General features: G+C 36.4%; 1 protein-coding gene and 1 pseudogene across 5 annotated transcripts in view; one reads left to right on the top strand and one right to left on the bottom strand.

Annotated features, from left to right (window-relative positions):
* The window catches only part of EXOC6B (exocyst complex component 6B), a 678,199-nt gene that overhangs the window by 544,554 nt on the left and 115,949 nt on the right, over nt 1–17,696 (top strand). The window lies entirely within an intron of this gene.
* LOC135966803 (small ribosomal subunit protein uS8-like) lies at nt 15,196–15,665 on the bottom strand (annotated as a pseudogene).

A 17,696-nucleotide genomic window follows, 5' to 3' on the forward strand; every position in this document is an offset into this window, starting at 1 on the left:
CAAAAAGAAGAAAGCTGGAGGCATCACGTTACCCGACTTCAGACTATACTATAGGACTAGTGTAACCAAAACAGCATGGTACTGTTTCAAAAACAGGCACATATACCAATGGAACAGAATAGAGAGCCTAGAAACAAGGCTGCACTACCTACAAGCATCTGAACTTTGACAAAGCTTACATAAATAAGCAGGATAAGTAGCTAGCAATATACAGGAGATTGAAACTCAACCCCTTCCTTACACCATATACAAAAATCAACTGAAGATGGATTGAAGGCTTAAATATAGAACCCAAAGCTATAAACACCCTGGAAAACAACCTAGGCATTATCATTTTGGACATAGGAATGAGCAAAGATTTCATGATGGAGATACCAAAGGCAACCACAGCAAAAGCAAAAATTGACAAATGGGATCTCATTAAACCTAAGAGCTTCTGCACAGCAAAAGAAACAGTCAACAGTATAAACAGACAACCTACAGAATGGGAGAAGGTACTTGCAAACTAAGCATCTGACAAAGGTCTAATATCCAGCATCTGTAAGGAAGTTAAACAAATTTAAAAGTGAAAAACCAAACATTAAAAAGTGGGCAAAGGACATGAACAGATACTTTTTAAAAGACATACATGATAAAGTTCAATATCACTGATCATTAGAGAAATGCAAATCAAAACTACAATGAAATACCATCACACACCAGTCAGAATTGCTAATATTAAAAAAGTCAAAGGCCAGGCATGGTGGTTCATGCCTGTAATCCCAGCACTTTGGAAGGCCAAGGCAGGCAGATCACGAGGTCAGGAGATCGAGACCATCCTGGCTAACACGGTGAAACCCCATCTCTACCAAAAATACAAAAAAATTAGCTGGGCATGGTGGCAGATGCCTATAGTCCCAGCTACTCGGGAGGCTGAGGCAGGAGAATGGCATGAACCCGGGAGGCAGAGGTTGCAGTGAGCTGAGATCGCACCGCTGCACTCCAGCCTTGGCACCAGAGTGACACTCTGTCTCAAAAAAAAAAAAAAAAAAAGGTCGAAAAATAACAGATGCTTGCAAAGTTGCAGAGAAAATGGAATGCTTATACACTTTTGGTGGGAGTGTAAATTTGTTCAACTATTGTGGAAAGCAGTGTGGCCATTCCTGAAAGAGCTGAAAACAGAAATACCATTGAACCTTGCAATCCCATTACTAGGTATATACCCAAAGGAATATAAGTTCTTCTATCCATAAAGACACATGTGTGTATGTTCATTGCAGCACTATTCACAGGAGCAAAGACATTGAATCAACCTAAATGCTCATCAATGATAGACTGGATAAAGAAAATGTGGTACATATACAGAATGGAATACTACACAGCCATGAAAAAGAGCAAGATCATATTCTTTGCAGGAACATACATGGAGTCTGAGGCCATCATTTTTAGCAAACTAACACAGGAACAGAAAACCACGTACTACATGTTCTCATTTATAAGTGGGAGCTACATGATGGGAATACACAGATACAAAGAGAGAAGAACAGACACTGGGGCCTGCTTGAGGGTGGAAAGTGTGAGGAGGGAGAGAAACAGCAAAGACAGAACTATTGAGTTCTGGGCTTAGTACCTGAGTGACAAAATAATCTCTACTGCAAAATCCTGTGACACAAGTTTACCTATACAATAAACCTTCACATGTAACCCTTAACCTCAAATAAAAGTAAAAACGATTCCCAAGACATAGGAAATTTTAAAAGTAAGTCACCAAACAATGTGAAATCCCATCCCACCTTTGCCGAAAAATTTATATTTATCTACATATCTATATTTGTTAACAGCTAAATTATCTTTTCATCTTGAAGGAATAGGGTTTTAGGAAGGAAGAAAGGCAGAATTTCCACTTCTATTTGATTGCAATCTTTTAACCTTTAAGAATATGTTTACATATTACTTACTTTTTCAAAATATAGCAAATTATAGAGAACAAATGTAAAGGTGGAAAATCTCATTTAGAAAATTATGTTCCTTGTCCTCCTTCCTTCTGCAGATTTAGCCTCTGCAGAATAGCACCAAAAGAATAGTCTTCTTTTCACATGACTATAACTAATCTTCCTTGGGGAATTTAGTTCACGAGTAGAAACAGAGGAAAAAACCAGAAAACCATTCTGTTTATCCTGCATTTTCCTTTGCTTAATTTCATCCTATTACACCTAGTTATTTTTAGTCTCTTGGGATGTGTTTTACTCTTCTTTCCTCCTTGACAGTCATCTTCTTTAAATACCTAGAGAATTAGTTATGATCATGTCTTCTCTATTTCCATTTTCAAAGTATTATGTGTACATCCCTTTTATTGTGAAACACCTGAAACACTTTTTAGGAGCAGGCAAAATAGAAAGAAAAATAGTCATAGAATTATGACATCCTCACCTATCTGCTCTACTCTCCATCTAAATGTATGCTATACATATTAGAGGCTCTCAAGAAATAATGAATTATCTTTATCTAAATATGTATGGAGTTCTTTCGAACTTCTTTCTTCTCTGTTTATATGTGCTATGAAGAGGACAGTGGCATTGTCATTAGAAAGCCAAGGAAATTTGTCTGGTTTTTGGCAACTCGAAGGCTTTTTCTCTGGAAGAGTCTAAAAGACCCATGTTTTTTCTTCCCCATACATATCAAGGTACTATTTCAGCGAGGTCATGCTATATCACGTTAGAAACTTACTGTTTTATATTAGAAACTGCCAGAATGAAGAAATATTATCCTATATTCAGCACTTCAGGATTGTATGCTAATTTATTCAGGAACAAATGTATTTTAATATATTATTATTTAATATTATTCAAAATTGAGACATACATGTTCAGGATTGTTACAACTCTCGCTGGGTATCCTTGGACAAATCCATAGCCACTCTAGTCCTTGAATTCTTCATCTTTAAGGGGATGTCCTTGTATTTATTTTACAGAGAAATTATGAAGTAGTACTTATCAGAAACGCTCCTTACAAAATGTTTAACTTTCTCCTCTTTCGTATAATCTCTTTTTCTATATTCTGAAAAAAATACATATTTTAAGTCTGTTTTTCTCTTCTCCATTTTATGTACAATAATCTGTTATAAAATAAATATATTAGGGTTTTAAAATGTGAAATGGTCTAATGGCCAGCCTTTAGGTAGACAGATGCTTCAAGAACTCAGCAGTCACCTTTTCTCTGCTTGTAAACCTTTAATCACATAGCATGCAGTTCCTGATAATCAGGAAGTAGTTCTTTAAGCCTTGTTCCACTTCTTGCTGTCTTAGTAAACACTAACTGTGGTGTTCCTTGACCATAGACAACAGCTCAGCATCTACTCATATAAACACTCATTAAACTTAAGGGACAATTTTAACTTACCTTTTCAGTACTTGCAACAGAAAAAGAAAGTGTAGCATGCAAAGCCTAAAACAGTCACTCTCTGGCCTTTTACAGGAAAAGTTTACCACTCCCTGCTCTACAGCATTACATGCAAAAAAGTGAAATTACATGCAAGAAAGTGAAAACTCTTATAAAACTTTTAAAGGAGAAAAGTCTCCATTATATAATCACCTTGTTCATTTTTTAGGCATTAGAAATATATGTATATTGATTAAAAGAAAAGGATATAGTTGTATAGAAGTACTCGTAGATAGCATTAAAAATTTTTAAACCATCTTGGGGTCTGAGTAGTTTTTTTTTAATTATACTTATGTTCTTGGGTATATGTGCACAACGTGCAAGATTGTTACATATGTATACATGTGCCATGTTGGTGTGCTGCACCCATTAACTCATCATTTACATTAGGTGTATCTCCTACTACTATTCCTCCCCGCTCCTCCCACCCCATAATAGACCCCAGTGTGTGATGTTCCCCTTCCTGTGTCCAAGTGATTTCGTTGTTCAATTTCCACCTATGAGTGAGAATATGCGGTGTTTGGTTTTCTGTTCTTGCAATAGTTTGCTGAGAATGATGGTTTCCAGCTGCATCCATGTCCCTACAAAGGACACGAACTCATCCTTTTTTATGGCTATGTAGTATTCCATGGTGTATATGTGCCGCATTTTCTTAATCCAATCTGTCATTGATGGACATTTGGGTTGATTCCAAGTCTTTGCTGTTGTGAATAGTGCTGCAATAAACATACGCGTGCATGTGTCTTTATAGCTGCATGATTTATAATCCTTTGGGCATATACTCAGTAATGGGATGGCTGGGTCAAATGGTATTTCTAGTTCTAGATCCTTGAGGAATCGCCACACTGTTTTCCACAATGGTTGAACTAGTTTACAGTCCCACCAACAGTGTAAAAGTGTTCCTATTTCTCCACATCCTCTCCAGCACCTATCGTTTCCTGACTTTCAAATGATTGCCATTCTAACTGGTGTGAGATGGTATCTCATTGTGGTTTTGATTTGCATTTCTCTGATGGCGAGTGATAATGAGCATTTTTTCATGTGTCTGTTGGCTGCATAAATGTCTTCTTTTGAGAAGTGTGTGTTCATATCCTTTGCCCACTTTTTGATGGGGTTGTTTGTTTTTTTTTTCTTGTAAATTTGATTGAGTTCTTTGTAGGTTCTGGATATTAGCCCTTTGTCAGATGAGTAGATTGCAAAAATTTTCTCCCATTCTGTAGGTTGCCTGTTCACTCTGATGGTAGTTTCTTTTGCTGTGCAGAGGCTCTTTAGTTTGATTAGATCCCATTTGTCAATTTTGGCTTTTGTTGCCATTGCTTTTGGTGTTTTAGACATGAAGTCCTTGCCCATGCCTATGTCCTGAATGGTATTGCCTAGGTTTTCTTCTAGGGTTTTTATGGTTTTAGGTCTAGCATTTAAATCTCTAATCCATCTTGAATTAATTTTTGTATAAGGAGTAAGGAAGGGATCCAGTTTCAGCTTTCTACTTATGGCTAGCCAGTTTTCCCAACATCATTTATTAAATAGGGAATCCTTTCCCCATTGCTTGTTTTTCTCAGGTTTGTCAAAGATCAGATGGTTGTAGATGTGTGGTGGTGTTTCTGAGGCCTCTGTTCTGTTCCATTGGTCTATATCTCTGTTTTGGTACCAGTACCATGCTGTTTTGGTTACTGTAGCCTTGTAGTATAATTTGAAGTCAGGTAGCATGATGCGTCCAGCTTTGTTCTTTTGACTTAGGATTGTCTTGGCTATGCGGGCTCTTTTTTGGTTACATATGAACTTTAAAGTAGTTTTTTCCAATTATGTGAAGAAAGTAATTGGTAGCTTAATGGGGATGGCATTGAATCTATAAATTACCTTGGGCAGTATGGCCATTTTCACGATATTGATTCTTCCTATCCATTAGCATGGAATGTTCTTCCATTTGTTTGTGTCCTCTTTTATTTCATTGAGCAGTGGTTTGTAGTTCTCCTTGAAGAGGTCCTTCACATCCCTTTTAAGTTGGATTCCTAGGTATTTTATTCTCTTTCAAGCAATTGTGACTGGGAGTTCAGTCATGATTTGGCTCTCTGTTTGTCTGTTATTGGTGTATAAGAATGCTTGTGATTTTTGCTCATTGATTTTGTATCCTGAGACTTTGTTGAAGTTGCTTATCAGCTTAAGGAGATTTTGGGCTCAGATGATAGGGTTTTCTAAATATACAATCATGTCATCTGCAAACAGGGACAATTTAACTTCTTCTTTTCATAATTGAATACCCTTTATTTCTTTCTCTTGCCTGATTGTCCTGGCCAGAACTTCCAACACTATGTTGAATAGGAGTGGTGAGAGAGGGCATCCCTGTCTTGTGCCAGTTTTCAAAGGGAATGCTTCCAGTTTTTGCCCATTCAGTATTACATTGGCTGTGGGTTTGTCATAAATAGCTCTTATTATTTTGAGATACGTTCCATCAATACTGAATTTATTGAGCGTTTTTAGCATGAAGGGCTGTTGAATTTTGTCAAAGGCCTTTTCTGCATCTATTGAGATAATCATGTGGTTTTTGTCTTTGGTTCTGTTTATATGCTGGATTGCATTTATTGATTTGCATATGTTGAACCAGCCTTGCATCCCAGGGATGAAGCCCACTTGATCATGGTGGATAAGCTTTTTGATGTGCTGCTGGATTCGGTTTGCCAGTATTTTATTGAGGATTTTTGCATCAATGTTCATCAGGGATATTTGTCTAAAATTCTCTTTTTTTGTTGTGTCTCTGCCAGGCTTTGGTATCAGGATGATGCTGGCCTCATAAAATGAGTTAGGGAGGATTCCCTCTTTTTTTATTGATTGGAATGGTTTCAGAAGGAATGGTACCAGCTCCTCCTTGTACCTCTGGTAGAATTTGGCTGTGAATCCAGCTGGTCCTGGACTTTTTTTTTGGTTGGTAGGCTATTAATTATTGCCTCAATTTCAGAGTCTGCTATTGGTCTATTCAGGGATTCAACTTCTTTCTGGTTTAGTCTTGGGAGAGTGTAAGTGTCCAGGAAATTATCCATTTCTTCTAGCTTTTCTAGTTTATTTGCTTAGAGGTGTTTATAGGATTCTCTGATGGTAGTTTGTACTTCTGTGGGGTCGGTGGTGATATCCCCTTTATCATTTTTTATTGAGTCTATTTGATTCTTCTCTCTTTTCTTCTTTATTAGTCTTGTTAGTGGTCTATCAATTTTGTTGATCTTTTCAAAAAACCTGCTCCAGGATTCATTGATTTTTTGGAGGGTTTTTTGTGTCTCTATCTCTTTCAGTTCTGCTCTGATCTTAGTTATATCTTGTCTTCTGCTAGCTTTTGAATGTGTTTGCTCTTGCTTCTCTAGTTGTTTTAATTGTGAAGTTAGGTTGTCCATTTTAGATCTTTCCTGCTTTCTCTTGTGGGCATTTAGTGCTATAAATTTCCCTCTACACACTGCTTTAAATGTGTCCTAGAGATTCTGGTATGTTGTATCTTTGTTCTCATTGGTTTCAGAGAACATCTTTATTTCTACCTTCATTTCATTATGTACCCAGTAGTCATTCAGGAGCAGGTTGTTCAGTTTCCATGTAGTTAAGTGGTTTTGATTGAGTTTTCGTCTTGAGTTCTAGTTTGATTGCACTGTGGTCTGAAGACAGTTTGTTGTAATTTCCATTCTTTTGAATTTGCTGAGGAGTGCTTTACTTCCAACTATATGGTCAATTTTGGAATAAGTGCAATGTGGTGCTGAGAAGAATGTATATTCTATTGATTTGGGGTGGAGAGTTCTGTAGATGTCTATTAGATCTGCTTGCTGCAAAGATGAGTTCAATTCCTGGATATCCTTGTTAACTTTCTGTCTCGTAGATCTGTCTAATGTTGACAGTGGGGTGTTGAAGTCTCCCATTATTATTGTATGGGAGTCTAAATCTCTTTCTAAGTCTCTAAGGACTTGCTTTATAAATCTGGGTGCTCCTGTATTGGGTGCATATATATTTAGGATAGTTAGCTCTTCCTGTTGAATTGATCCCTTTACCATTATGTAATGGCCTTCTCTGTCTCTTTTGATCTTTGATGGTTTAAAGTCTGTTTTATCAGAGACTAGTATTGCAACCCCTGCTTTTTTTTATTCTCCATTTGCTTGGTAGATCTTCCTCCATCCCTTTATGTTGAGCCTATGTATGTCTCTGCATGTGAGATGGGTCTCCTGAATACAGCAGACTGACGGGTCTTCACTCTTTATCCCGTTTGCCATTCTGTGTCTTTTAATTGGAGCATTTAGTCCATTTACATTTAAGGTTAATATTGTTATGTGTGAACTTGATCCTGCCATTATATTAACTGGTTATTTTGCTCGTTAGTTGATGCAGTTTCTTCCTAGCCTGGATGGTCTTTACATTTTGGCATGTTTTTGCAATGGCTGATACCAGTTGTTCCTTTCCACGTTTAGTGCTTCCTTCAGGATCTCTTGTAGGGCAGGCCTGGTGGTGACAAAATCTCTCAGCATTTGCTTGTCTGTAAAGGATTTTATTTCTCCTTCACTTATGAAGCTTAGTTTGACTGGATATGAAATTTGGGGTTGAAAATTCTTTTCTTTAAGAATGTCGAATATCGGCCCCCACTCTCTTCCGGCTTGTAGGGTTTCTGCAGAGAGATCTGCTATCAGTCTGTTGGGATTCCCTTTGTGGGTAACCCAGCCTTTCTCTGTGGCTGCCCTTAACATTTTTTCCTTCATTTCAACTTTGGTGAATCTGACAATTATATGTCTTGGAGTTGCTCTTCTCGAGGAGTATCTTTGTGGCGTTCTCTATATTTCCTGAATTTGAATGTTGGCCTGCCTTGCTAGGTTGGGGAAGTTCTCCTGTATGATATCCTGCAAAGTGTTTCTTGGTTCCATTCTCCCCGTCACTTTCAGGTACACCAATCAGACATAGATTTGGTCTTTTCACATAATCCCATATTTCTTGGAGGCTTTGTTTATTTCTTTTCACTCTTTTTTCACTAAACTTCTCTTCTCACTTCATTTCATTCATTTGATCTTCAATCACTGATATTCTTTCTTCCAGTTGATCGAGTCTGTTACTGAAGCTTATGCATTTGTCATGTAATTCTCGTGTCATGGTTTTCATCTCTCTCAGGTCGTTTATGGACTTCTCTGCATTGATTATTCTAGTTATCCATTTGTCAAATCTTTTCTCAAGGTTTTTAGTTTCTTTGTGCTGTGTTAGTAGTTCCTCCTTTAGCTCTGAGAAGTTTGATTGACTGAAGCCTTCTTCTCTCAACTCATCAAAGTCATTCTCCATCCAGCTTTGTTCCATTGCTGGTGAGGAGCTGCGTTCCTTTGGAGGGGGAGAGGCGCTCTAATTTTTTGAATTTCCAGCTTTTCTGCACTGCTTTTTCCCCATCTTTGTGGTTTTATCTACCTTTGGTCTTTGAGGATGGTGATGTACAGTGGGGTTTTGGTGTGGATGTCCTTTCTGTTTGTTAGTTTTCTTTCTAACAGTCAGGACCCTCAGCTGCAGGTCTGTTGGAGTTTGCTTGAGGTACACTCCAGACCCTGTTTGTCTGGGTATCAGCAGCGGAGGCTGCAGAAGAGAGAATATTGCTGAACAGCAAGTGTTACTGTCTGATCGTTTCTCTGGAAGCTTCGTCTGAGGTGTACCTGGCCATGTGAGGTGTGAGGTGTTAGTCTGCACCTCATTTGGAAATGCAGATATCACCCGTCTTTTGTGTCTGTCATGCTGGGAGCTAGAGGCTGGAGCTGTTTCTATTCGGCCATCTTGGGCGCCCCCTCAACTTTTTTTTTTTTTTTTTTGTGAGATGTAGTCTTGCTCTGTCGCCGGGCTGGAGTGCAGTGGCGCGATCTCGGTTTACGGAAACCTCCACCTCCCAGGTTCAAGCGACTCTCCTGCCTCAGCCTCGCGAGTAGCTGGGATTTCAGGCGCATGCCATCATGCCCAGCTAATTTTTGTATTTTTAGTAGAGACGGGAATTCAACATCCTGGCCAGGATGGTCTCGATCTCCTGACCATGTGATCCACTGGCCTCAGCCTCTCAAAGTGCTGGGATTACGGGCGTGAGCCACCCCACCTAGCCAGAGTAATTTTTGAGAGACATATTTTTAATGTATAAAAACATTTAATATACTTTATGTAAATATTTTTAAGTACTTAAAAATAAGGAACAATGTCTGAAATCCCTAATTATCTCAATCAGATTGGGAAATGAGAAGAAGTGTGGAATAGATTGTCTTTTATTCTTGAAACTAATTGCTCATATTTAAAAAACTGAATTGAGATTATTTATATATATTCTACACTACTAGCAAAGACAAAATCAAAGAAAATATCTATGTAGCAAATGAAAGAAAGCAAAGGACACTACAAAGCATAAAACCATAGAAAACAAGACCAAGAATCCTCATTATGATAATAAATGTAAATAGATTATATCCCTACTAAGAGGCTCAGACTGGCTTAAAATAAAAAAGCAAAGACTTTAATATCAAAAAATGACTCTGAAATGTTAAAAGAAAAATAAAACGTAGCCTGGGCAACCCATAATGAGACCCTGTCCCTACAAATAGGAAAACAAAAATTATCTGGGCATTTCCTAATTCTGAATGCCTTGAAATTAGAGCTTCATTGGTCAAAATTTTAGAGCTTATCAATTGTATCAGATTCTTGGTGGTCTGCTTCTGTTGTAAAAAATCAATTTGAGGACAGGAGAGTAGAATGATTATAATAAATATTAACTTTGGAGGGTAAACCATCCATAATTATTTATTAAATTCTTAGGCCTCCCCATACAAACCATCTTTTCCTTCTGTTCATCTTTGTGTTTTTTAATCTCAGAATTCTTATGAAAGCCATTTAGACTTGTACTTTATATCTGTTGTTCAAGTTACTGAAGTTATGATTATTACTAACTTGAATGTTTACTGAAATTCTACTATTACTTTTTTTTTTTCACTGTTTCCACTTGTCTCCCTTATCATGACTACTTTTATTGTGAACTTCTTCCTTACATCCTATTGAAAAGGCAACACAGTTTTTAGTTTTTAATTTCCTCTGGTTTCTGTCTTAAGTCTTTCTAGAAATATTCTTTTCCTATGGAACTTGAAAGATGATAGTCTCTTACTGTAATCCTAGAGCCTTTTTCCATAGCTTTTTTTTTCCTGATTACTCATCGTAAAAGTAAATATTCAAATGCATTGTGTATTTCAACAGATGTATGGTTCACTATGGTCTTGTTTATTTGGGTTTGTTTGCCGTATAGTATCCCCAGAAATATCAGAAAAGAAAGTTAATGCTCTTATATCCAAGTAAGGAGTTAGGACTGTATTATTTATTACAAGCCTCTAATGTTGGCCCATAAGTCACACCATAGCAAAGCTGTAATACCAGACTTTCACTTTTAAAAACCAGATACCTATTAGCCCTATTTTTGAGTGTGGATGGCCCATCTCAGATCCATAGCTGAAGAGCACATTGATATATGCAATTCCTATCTACTTAGGAATTATCTCATTTTTAACAATTATTCATCTAATGAAACATTAATGGTTTACTGTTTATCATAAGCCTACCCTCATTGTCCCTTTCTCTGATATTAACCAGTAGGATAAATGGAAAAGCTATTACCCCAACATATCTTCTTTCTTAGGTCCTCCAATCTGTGCCCATATTGTATCTCCATTCTTCTATTATATTCTATAGTTTATTCTTCTACTATATTATAAAAACATAAGCACTAGGTAGGGACTGAAATGAGTCCCTGGGACTCATTTAGGATATCCAAATCTATGTGCCTCAACAAAGAGCAACTAATAAGCCAACTGCTGGTGAGGATGCAGAGCAAACAAGTCTTTCATTTATACAATGCTGGTGGGAGCATAACATGGTACTATCACTGTGGAAAATAGATTGGCAGTTTCTTATAAAATGAAATATGTTTACAAGCCATGCAAATCAACAATTCTACTTCTGGCATTTTTCCTAGAGAAATGAAAACATGTTTGCACTAAAACTTGTCCATGAATGTTCAAAGCAGCTTTATTCATAATGGCCAAATACTGGAAACAATCCAAACGTCCTTCCGTGCGTGAAAGGATAAACAAACTGTGGCCCATCTATACAATAGAGTACTACTCAGCAATAAAAAGTATTAAGCTATTGATTAAAAACTTGGATGGCTCTCAAGAGCATTGTGCTGAGTGGGGAAAAAAAGAGAATTTCAAAAGGTTTTATATTATATGATTCCATTTATATAACATTCTGTAAGTGACAAAACTGTAATGATGGAGAACACATCAGTGGTTGCCAGAGGTTAGGGGTGCAGAAGGAAGAAGCTGTGACTTGTAGTAAGTAAAACAAATGAGTTTCTTTATGGTGATGAAACAGTTCTGCATTCTGATTGTTGTGATGGTTACATGGATCAACACATGTGATAAATTTTTATAGAATCATATGCAGCACACACACACACAGAGGTGCATGTAAAAACTGGTGAAATCAAACAATTCCTAGTACTGTATCAACCATCAGTTAACTAGTTTTTGACAATGTCCTGTTATTATATGAGATATTATCATCAGGGAAACCTGCCTGAAGGATGTACAGAAACTCTGTGCTATTTCTGCAACTTCCTGTGAGCCTGTTTCAGAACAGAAAATTATATTTTAAGAAAGCAGGAACTATGCAACAGAGGGACAACTATTCAATTTTATGGATTGATGTAGACCAGTAGTTATCAAACCTGGTAGATATTCAGATTCACTTAATGGGGTTTATAAGGTATACACACACACACACACACACACACACACACACACTTCTGAATCCTCCTGCCACCACTATCGCCACCATTGGATACCCATGGAATCAGGATCTCTAGAAATTGAGCCAAGGAATCTGTATTTTCAGAAAATTGCCCAAGGTTAGAAAACACTATTATAGCCTGGTTACTAAGCCAGGGGTAGGAATGGAGAAAACTGGTGAGTCTATTCTGTATTAACCTTTGATTGTGATTCTCAAATCTGTTCCATTCTTGTTAGTGTGAAAATCCTTTTCAATTCTGGCAAAAGGTTAACTATCCATTTTAGAGTTTTGCATTGTTATGCGTTTTAACTTTTTCTTTAAATTTTTATGAATATTTCAGTGGGAAATTTCTTGAGGCTGTGTTATTAGCTACTAATCATTTAAACCAGAAGCAGGACAATAGTGTTCTTGTAGATGTACCTTGTCTTTCCCTCATTCACATGTGAATTGTGACTTGATTTCGGCTTTTCTCAGTGAGAGACTGCAGAATTCTACTTTATTTGATCAGTTTTTCACACTGATGTGGCATCAACATAAACATGGTTTCCCTCAAAATTAGCTAATGAGTGGAAAACAACCAAGGCACACCACAGTGAAGACATCAGTTAGGAAAATTACATCCAAAACCCAAAAGAGACTGTCACTGAAGTTTTGTTTATGAAAGTTGGAAAAGCTCTCCCTTCTCAGCCACTGAGATTCCTGATGTATTGTTTTTCTGCTGAAAATTATCCAAAGGTATTTTCAGACATTAACTGATGAAAGCCAAATTTATTGAAGGTGGAGGATAATGTAAAGATCCCTTATATTCGTGAATTTCTCAGTCAGACATGGCAACCTTTTAATAGCTATAGCTGACCGGGTTCTTTTGTGCATGTGAAAAATTAGTTGTGGAGCTAAGAAAATGACCCATTGGATCATTTATTATCTTTTATGCAGAAGAGATGGATATCTTGTGCTGCTGCAGAGAACTCTGGATCAATAGTCAAGAAACTTGCACATTTACCCTGACTCTGCCACAAGCTAAAAATATATCCTTGGTCAAATTGTCTAACTGCTCTAGCCTCAGTTTCTTTGTCTATAAAACCTGGGGATAGAGATTATACTAAATTAACATTTTCAAACATTTATGAGCTATGGAATTTACAGTAATCATAATCTCATTATCAGCCTCTTTGGAACTTAAAAAATAATGTTATTCTTTAATGATACATGATAAAAAAGCAAACTAAAGAAAAATTCAGATTTTGCATATTATTAAAGATTACATATTTGATTTCAATATAATTCATACATTTCAATTAAATACATTTCATCTTTAAATGTATTTAAAATAGATTTTTAAACTAATATAAGAGAAAACATAATTTTTAGATATTCTAACTGTAATGTTTTATTGAATTGTTTGGAAATCAAATATATATACATATACAGATCCAAATCAATCAGCTTATATAACCTGTTGTCTGAAGTTTTTAACTGTGAATATTAAAAGCTTTTATAGTTTTCTAGTTTGGTTTCAAAATAAAAGTATTTCGTGCTAGTAAGTACAAGTATTTCTCTAAAAATGATAGTCTCAATATGAATAATGTTAAATCCCAGTAAATAAAAAATCATATGAATACAAATATTTTATGTTAAGTATCAATTTTTAAAAGATTAAGTATATTTTTATATATATTATAAGGATTCTGATTAGTAAATGTAATTACAAATTTTGTTGAAGATCATCTTTGAGACTTATTTGAAAAATTGTAATTATTCTTATGGTCTTCATTTATTTTTATGTTTTACTGTTCTTTGTTTTCTGCCTTTAACAGATCATCTATTATGGACAAAATGTAGGCAATATGTGAGTGTATTAGTCATGGTTCTCTGGAGGAACAGAACCAAGAGTCTGTATAAGATGTGTAATATTTATCTATGTAAATTTGTATACACACGCACATATAGATTAATAAGGAATTGGCTCACATGATAATGGAGGCTGACAAGTTCCAAGATGGGGCAGTTGACAGGCTGGAGACCCAGCAGAGCCACTGATGTAATTACAGTTCAAGTTCAAAGGCCTGAGAACCAGGAGAGCCAATGGTATAGTTCTAGTCCAAATGCCAACAGGCTTGAGACCCAGGAAAAGTGAATGGTTTGGTTCGAGTCCAAAGGCAAATAAAAACTGATGTCTCAGCTCAAAGGTCGTCAAGCAGAAGGAATTTCTCACAGAAAAGTCAACCTTTTTGTTTTCTTCAGGCCTTCAACTGATTAGGTGAGGCCCATCCACATTAGAGAGCACAGTCTACCTTTTCTTTAGAGATGAGGTCTCACTTTGTCACCCAGGCTGAAGTGCAGGGGTGTGATCATAGCTCACTGCAGCCTCAATCTTCTGGGCCCTACCCACTCAGCCTCAGAGACTACAGGCATGAGCCACTGCACCTGGCTGGCAATCTTCTTTACTCAGTCTACCAATTCTGTTAATCTCATCTAGAAATACCCTCACAGAGACACCCAGAATAATGTTTGACAAAATATCTGGGCATTCTGTGGCTCAGCAAAGTTGATACATAAAATTAACCATCACAATGAATAAAAATGAGAACGTTTTCAAATTTTATAAGTTAAAATACACACACACAGACACACACTCACAGCACCCAGCTGTTGTCAGCTGAGCGGAATACCAACCAAGTGACTGGATCATGAGGACAACTTTCTGATCCACTGGCTGCTACTTATGACTTACTCTGTATTCACTTGGAGTATCTCAAGCAGTACATATTTAAAGAGGGAAAGTAAATATTCTATTTATTGACATTTTCAAGTAAACATTTTATTGTAGAATAGAAAGATCTATAAATCATAATTATATGGCTTCATGTATTTTCACAAAGTGAATACACTCATGAAACTCTGATCAAAATACAGAATGTTACCGACATCCCTCAAAGGCCCCTTGTTCCTTCTTCCAGTTCCAATGCCTCACACCCAAAAGTAATTAATATGTGTTATTTCTTTTTTTTTTTTTTTTTTTGGCCCATGAGCCATTTTATTTGTAAACATGTATTGCGTCTCTAGAAAAAGAATCGCAGGATTTCCTCTCCTGTGTGTTTTCATCTTGCTTCTTTATGGTCCATGATACCAGCTGAGGTTGTCAATACAATGAAACTAAACTGGCAGGATTATTATTCTGCCATTTTTCCAGATCTTGGAGTTGCACAGCAAATCTGGGGCTGATAACTCCATACTTGTTTAGCCTTCTTGTGAGGTTCACAGTAATTTTCCCAGCTCTGTGCTTTTCAATGATTTTAAATTCACCAAAGTAACCATGCTTCATCAACACAGTTAGAAACTGGACGATGACTTTGGAGCACAGCCTAATAAGAACCTGGCATTTGCCTCTCTTCGGCATTGTTGATGCTCTTAGGAGCATCATCCAGGACATTCATGTGTACCATTTTGGTGGCACGGAAAGAGTGTGTGTGTATATATATATATCAGATTGATTAGTTGGCCAGTTTTGTACTTTATATGAGTGGGATTATATAGTATCTACTCTTTTATGTCTAGCTTCTTTCATTAAATATTATATTGATGAGAGTCATCCAAACTGTGGTATGAAGCAGTTTATTCTTTCTCATTGCTGTAAAGTATTATTATGTGACTATGACATACTTTGTTATATTGATCTCTATGGACATTTGGGTTGTTTACAGTTGACTTGTTTTGTTGTTTTGTCTTTTTTTACAAATAGTGCTGCTGTGAACAGTCTTGTATATATCTTTTAGTGTACTTATTTCTGTTGGATATATACCTAGGATTGCAATTGCTGGTCATAGAGTCTATGTATGTCTTAGAGTCTATATATGTAGCTAATAATAGTTTTTCAAAGTGATTTTAATCAGTTTATACCAAGAGCAAAGATAACTCAAGTTCTTCCACATCCCTAAAACACATGGTATATTGGTATTTTATTTTTAGCCATCTTAGTGAATGTGTATGCTATCTCATTGTAAGTTTATTTTCTATTTCCCTAAAACATGATGTTGAGCAACCTTTCATATGTTAATTGGCCATTTTGATACCTTATTTCTGAAGTACCATTTCATGTCCCTTGCCAAATTTTCCTTGCATAAAATAGCCTTTTCAGGTTTTAGAATCAAAGTTATACAAGTCTAATAAAAATAAATTGTAAGTATTCCTTAATTTTATTTCTGAGGAACAATTTATGTAAGATTGGCTTTACTTCTTTCTTCAGATTTATAAAGATTCACCAGTGAAATTATATGGACCAGGAAATTTCTTTATGGGAAGTTTATTAATTATGAACTTGATTTCTTTAATACATAAGTGAAGAGTCAGATCTTCTGTTTATTCTTATATCAGTTTTGGTAAATTGTGTTTTCTAGAAATTTGTCTGTTTCATCTAAATTTCCAAATCTGTTGGCATAAAGTCATTCATAATATTCTGTCATTATATTTTTAATATCTGTAGGATCTGCAGTTATATGCCCTTTTTCATTCTTACTGTTGGTTATTTGTGCCTTGTTTCTTTTTTCTTCACATTATTGATGGAGGTTTATCATTTTTACTAGTCTGTTCAAAGAAGCATTTCTTGCCTTTGTTGATTCCACTTTACTTTTATATTCTTTTTTTTTTTTTTTTAAGACGTAGTCTTGCTCTGTCGCCCAGGCTGGAGTGCAGTGGTGCGATCTCCACTCACTGCAAGTTCCACCTCCCGGGTTCACGCCATTCTCCTGCCTCAGCCTCACAAGTAGCTGGGACTACAGGTGCCCGCCACCACGCCTGGCTAATTTTTTTTTTTTTTTGTAATTTTAGTAGAGACGGGGTTTCATCGTGTTAGCCAGGATGGTCTCGATCTCCTGACCTCGTGATCCGCCCGCCTCGGCCTCCCAAAGTGCTAGGATTACAGGCGTGAACCACCACACCTGGCCTACATTTATATTCTATGTCTCTGATTTTTGTCTGTTAGCTGTAGCAGCAGCAGCAGCAGCAGCAGCAGCAATAGTAGTTTGTTATTCTTTAACTTCTTAAGACGCATACCTAGATCCATAATTATTCTTTTTCAGTATTTATTTTTTAATGTATGCATTTAAAGCAATACATTTTCCTTGAGACATATTTTTAGCTTTACCCCACAGATCTTGATATGTTTTTCTTTTTAACAGTCAACTCAAAATATTTTCTAACTTCCATTTTAATTTCCTCTTGAAACATGAGTAATTTAGTAGGGTACTCTTTTCCATTTTTGGATTTGCTAGGTATCTTTTTTTTAAAAGGACTTCATATTTTTATGGCAATTTTAATTTTACCGCAAAATTAAGAGGAATATACAGAGATATCCTATATACTTCTTGCCCCCTCTACATGCATAGCCTCCCTCGTTATTCATATTCTCCCCAGAGTGGTATGTTACGTGTGATAAACCTACACTGACATATCATTATCACCCAAAATTGGTAATTTGC

This window comes from Macaca fascicularis, chromosome 13 (genome assembly GCF_037993035.2).
Source record: "Macaca fascicularis isolate 582-1 chromosome 13, T2T-MFA8v1.1".
Classification (NCBI taxonomy): domain Eukaryota; kingdom Metazoa; phylum Chordata; class Mammalia; order Primates; family Cercopithecidae; genus Macaca; species Macaca fascicularis.